Source organism: Schistocerca serialis, unplaced genomic scaffold (assembly GCF_023864345.2).
Source record: "Schistocerca serialis cubense isolate TAMUIC-IGC-003099 unplaced genomic scaffold, iqSchSeri2.2 HiC_scaffold_1229, whole genome shotgun sequence".
NCBI lineage: Eukaryota > Metazoa > Arthropoda > Insecta > Orthoptera > Acrididae > Schistocerca > Schistocerca serialis.
In genome coordinates this window covers 27,501-32,500 of record NW_026047435.1, presented here as the reverse complement: position 1 = coordinate 32,500, position 5,000 = coordinate 27,501, and positions in this window count along the sequence as shown.

Genomic DNA, 5,000 nt, shown 5'->3' with positions numbered 1-5,000 from the left:
ATTGAATAGTATCTTGTAGTGTACTCTATGCTCTTTTCGAGAGTGCTTTCAGTGTTCTTGTGTGATGTATAGTTTAAGAAATAAAACTGTCAATGTAAAGTCATGCAGGCACCGACGCCCCACCCTGTAGAAACTCCAGCGTGGTGACAAAACCATCGGTCTGCAACCCTCATTGCAGTTAGCAAAAATCTTCAGTGCATAGGGTCCTTTAGTTTGCTATATTCTTTTTCTGAATATGCTTGTAGGTTTGTTGTTTGACAGATAATTGAAGAAATAAAACTGTCAAAGTGAGGCCGTGCGTGGGCCGACGCACTGTTCCCTTTCACTATCACGCTGCGCCGAAGCCGGTGTTCTGCAGTCTTATATTAGTTAGGAAATTTCTGTAGAGAATAGCTTCTTGTAGTGCACTCTGTGCTAATTCCGAATATGCTTTTAATTTTCTTGTGTGATTGATAGTTTTAGAGATATACCTGTCAATGTAAAGGCGTGCCGACGCCCGCCTTGTAGAAAATCCAGCGTGGTGACAAAACCGTCGGCTTGCAGCCCTCACCTTAGCTAGTAAAATTCTCTAGTGCGTAGGTTCCTTTAGTATGCTCTATTCTCTCACTGAATATGCTTCTAGCATGGTCGTGTGACGGATAACTTAAGAAATATAACTGTCAATGTAAAGTTGTGCGTGTGCTGACGCGCCGCCCGCTAAAATCTCTCACGCGGTAACAAATCCGGCGCTCTGCAGCCCCCACATTAGTTAGGAAAATTCTGTAGAGAATAGCTTCTTGTAGTGTACTCTGTGCTAATTCCGAATATGCTTTTAATTTTCTTGTGTGATTGATAGTTTTAGAGATATACCTGTCAATGTAAAGGCGTGCCGACGCCCGCTTTGTAGAAAATCCAGCGTGGTGACAAAACCGTCGGCTTGCAGCCCTCACCTTAGCTAGTAAAATTCTCTAGTGCGTAGGTTCCTTTAGTATGCTCTATTCCCTCACTGAATATGCTTCTAGCATGGTCGTGTGACGGATAACTTAAGAAATATAACTGTCAATGTAAAGTTGTGCGTGCGCTGACGCGCCGCCCGCTAAAATCTCTCACGCGGTAACAAATCCGGCGCTCTGCAGCCCCCACATTAGTTAGACAAATTCTGTAGTGAATAGTTCCTTGTAGTGTGCTTTATGCTCTTTTCGAATATGCTTGAAATTTTCTGTGTGATGGGTAGTTTAAGAAACAAAACTGTCATTGTGAAGTCCGGCGTGCGCCAACGCGCATTACTGTAGAAACTCAGCGCGGTGACAAAACCGTCGGTCTCCCACCATCACGCTAGTTAAGTAAACTCTATAGTGTGTAGGTTCCTGTAGTGTGTGTGTGTGTGTGTGTGTGTGTGTGTGTGTGTGTGTGTGTGTGTGTGTGTCATCCGCCGTACAAATATGCTTTTGGCTTTGGTGTGGAGTGCATAGCATAAGAGATATAGCTGATAAAGTTTACAAAAGTGAGTAATCTGCGGTCCCCGCCTTTGTTGAAAACTTTGTAGCTATAGGGTTTTGTAGTGCAACTCATGCGCTTTCCAAATATGTTTACAGTTCAGCTGTAGGATAAGTAGTCTAAGAAATATAATTGTTATTGTAACATCGTGCGTGCGGCCACGCACCGTTCAGGATAAACTCCCGCACGCTCCATACTAGAAGCGACGCCTTCCACTGCCCAGCTGAAACCAATATCAGCATGCGGGATTAAAAATAACCGCGAATTGCGGAGCAGTGGCGCACAGCAGAAGTAAGGTAGCGATAGAAATACTCGAAGGCTGTCTGCAACAGCGAAAGCGGTCGCGTGCCACAGCTGTCCAGGGCGCGGGAGGCTCGTCCCCAGCGGGCCAGTGCATACCTGCTCCAAGGCCGCGCGCCTAGGCTCGTCCCCAGCGCGGCAGCTGCTCGTCGCGCAGCGCACGGCAGCCGCTGCCAACGCACCGAACTAGCTTGGCGTCAGAAAGGCGGCCAGCCCCAAGATGGGGCAAAATAAGGACGCAGATCTAGAAAGTAGTGTTAGGAAAAGCACACAGGTTACAGCCACGACAACCGAAATAGCCGAAAAGTCAAAGACAGGTGATTTGCAAACAATGGTAGAAATGAGGGAAGAGCTAGAAGCATACATGTTCAATGAAAACAACAGGATAAACAACGTTCAAAAGAAATTCTTGTTAGGGAAAATGGCTGCCTATGAACAGATCCTAAGGAAATACGAGATGGAAATAGCGCAGCTGAAAACAGAGCTGAAATGTCTGAAGGAATCTCCCCCAGCAACGGAACAACCACCTGTGAGCTATGCCACTGCAGTCAGCGCAAGCAAAGCCAAAACAGATAGAAAATCTACGCCAAACCAGACCCCAAAAGTCCTTGTCTTTAGACCAGCAGATGGAAAACAGCCAGAGAAAGAGCTACAAGACACCATAAAAGACATTGTAAAAGGAACACTGAAGGACGTCAAGATCACCAAATGTAGGACACTGAAGGATAGTGGTGTCATCTTAGAGGTGCCAAATGACGCTGAAGCAGAGAAAATAAAGAACTGTAGGGAAATAGGCGACTCAGGGATCACAGTAACTGACCCCAGGAAGAAAAACCCAAGGGTGATCCTGTTTGATGTTCCAAGACAAATCAGCGACGAAGAACTGGTAACGGAGCTCTACACAAGGAATCTTTCTTCAATAGGCGGCACAAAGGAGGGTGCTGAGACAGGAATAAGAGCACTATTTAAAACAGGTCCAAGGAACACAGATACCGTAAACATCGTCCTGGAAATGGAAGCAAAGTTTTGGCATCACCTGATGGCACAAGGACGAGCATACATAAACTGTACCTCTCACCGGCTACAGAAATTTAGCAAGGCGACCAGGTGCTACAAATGCCATGGTTTTGGGCACACAACACAAACTTGCAGAAGTGCTGAAACAATCTGTGGGCACTGCGCAGCACCAGGACATAGCATTAAGGAATGCAGTAATAAGAACAAGGCACCACAGTGTGCAAACTGTAAGCACTGGAAGAAACCACATGACCACTCAATAATGGACAAAAACTGCCCGGAATATGTCAGATTCATGGCGAAAGAAGAACTAAGAACTGAATATGGCCAGTAACACTTCTACGCCACAGTCCCCAGGTCGACAGTTAGATGAGGTGAACACAAAGTCCAGCACCCTCAAGATTCTCCAAATAAATGGGCAGAGATCCAAAGTAGTGCCTAGTCAAGCATCACTTAAGATGGAAGAGGAAAACCTTGATATTGTTCTTATCCAAGAGCCCTATGTAACAGACAATAAAATTAGAGGATATCCTGCAGGTTTCCGCCTAGTATACAGCAGCAACCATGGAGTACCGAAAGCAGCGATAGGAATACGAAACACAAATTTGACCATTCTGCAGATAACCTCCCTTTGTGATGCTCATACCGCTGTAGCTGCAGTAACTGGCGACTTTGGAGAAATATACATAATAAGCCTGTACTGCCAGTTCCATACCCCAATTGACGAATATTTACATCGACTGGATACCATCATCCGCGAAATACATGGAAAGGCCATCATAATTGCAATGGATGCGAATGCCATGTCACCACTATGGCACAGCCGGGACACAGATGAAGCAGGAAGAAAACTAGAGGATCTCATCTTCCAACATGGCTTAACTGTATTAAATCGAGATTCACCACTAACAACTTTCAGTGGGCCAGCTGGGGAAAATAACATCGACGTAACACTTTGCTCAGCAAACATGTCAAGGATGGTCTCTAGATGGACGATTCAAGAGGAATGGACCTCAAGTGACCACAGGGCAATCACGTTTGAGATCTCAAAACAACAAAGGGAGAGGGTCACAGAAGAGCTACTTAGATACAACACCACCTTTGCAAAATGGCAAGTTTTTGACCGCCAGCTGACCACCAGAGTGGAGAACTGGCGAGACACAGCAGGAACAAATGTAAATGATAAAGTAGACCTCCTACAGACAGCAATACTAGAGAGCTGCAAGAAGGCAATGAGAAGAAAAACACTGCTGAAAAATGCTGTACCTTGGTGGAATGGAACGCTGACAAAAATGCGGCAGGACACAATTGCAGCTCGACACCGGCTCCAGAATGCACGGCGTGCAAATCGTGAGACAGAAATACTGGCAGCAAAGGCAACCTACAGAAGCACCAAAAATAAATATAACAAGGAAATTACGAGAGCAAAGACAGATACATGGAAAAAATGGGTAAAAGACTGCAATGGCAATGACCCTTGGAAGCTGACTAATAGAATCCTTCGTCCTAAATATGGCACCGAAACTGTCCTCAGCAATGTAAAAGTGGCTGGACGAGGCCCTACCATGACCTGGCAGGAAACAGTGAAAGAACTGTTGAATAACTTACTACCGGATGACGACACAGAGCAGGACACAACACAGCAATTAGCTGTGAAGGAGCAAAATATAGTGTACCACAACGAAGAAAATGAGCCAGACTTCTCAGTACAAGAGATAGAGGCTGCAGTGAAGGCATGCAAACCACACAAAGCTACAGGACCAGATGGCATAGATGATGCGATGGTAAAGCGGGTATGGGAACACAGTCCTGCACTCCTCATTGACACCTACAACAGCTGCCTCAGAGAGTCCACTTTCCCAGACAACTGGAAAATCGGAAACGTCTGCATATTACTTAAGTCTAACACAAAGCCTAGGGATGAGGTGAAATCATATCGACCTATCTGCCTGCTCCCTATCCTCGGCAAAGTATTAGAAAGGCTAATAGTGACCAGACTGGATAAAAGGTATGAAGACTCAGGACTGAAGGCAACAAACCAATTTGGTTTCAGAAAGGGTGTATCCACAGAAATGGCAATCAGACAGGTTGTCTCCAGTGCAAACTGTGACGAAAAATATGTTGTTGTCATTTTTGTGGACATAGCAGGCGCCTTCGATAATTTGTGGTGGCCAAGTGTAATGAGGCGGCTTAGAGCAATGCGATGT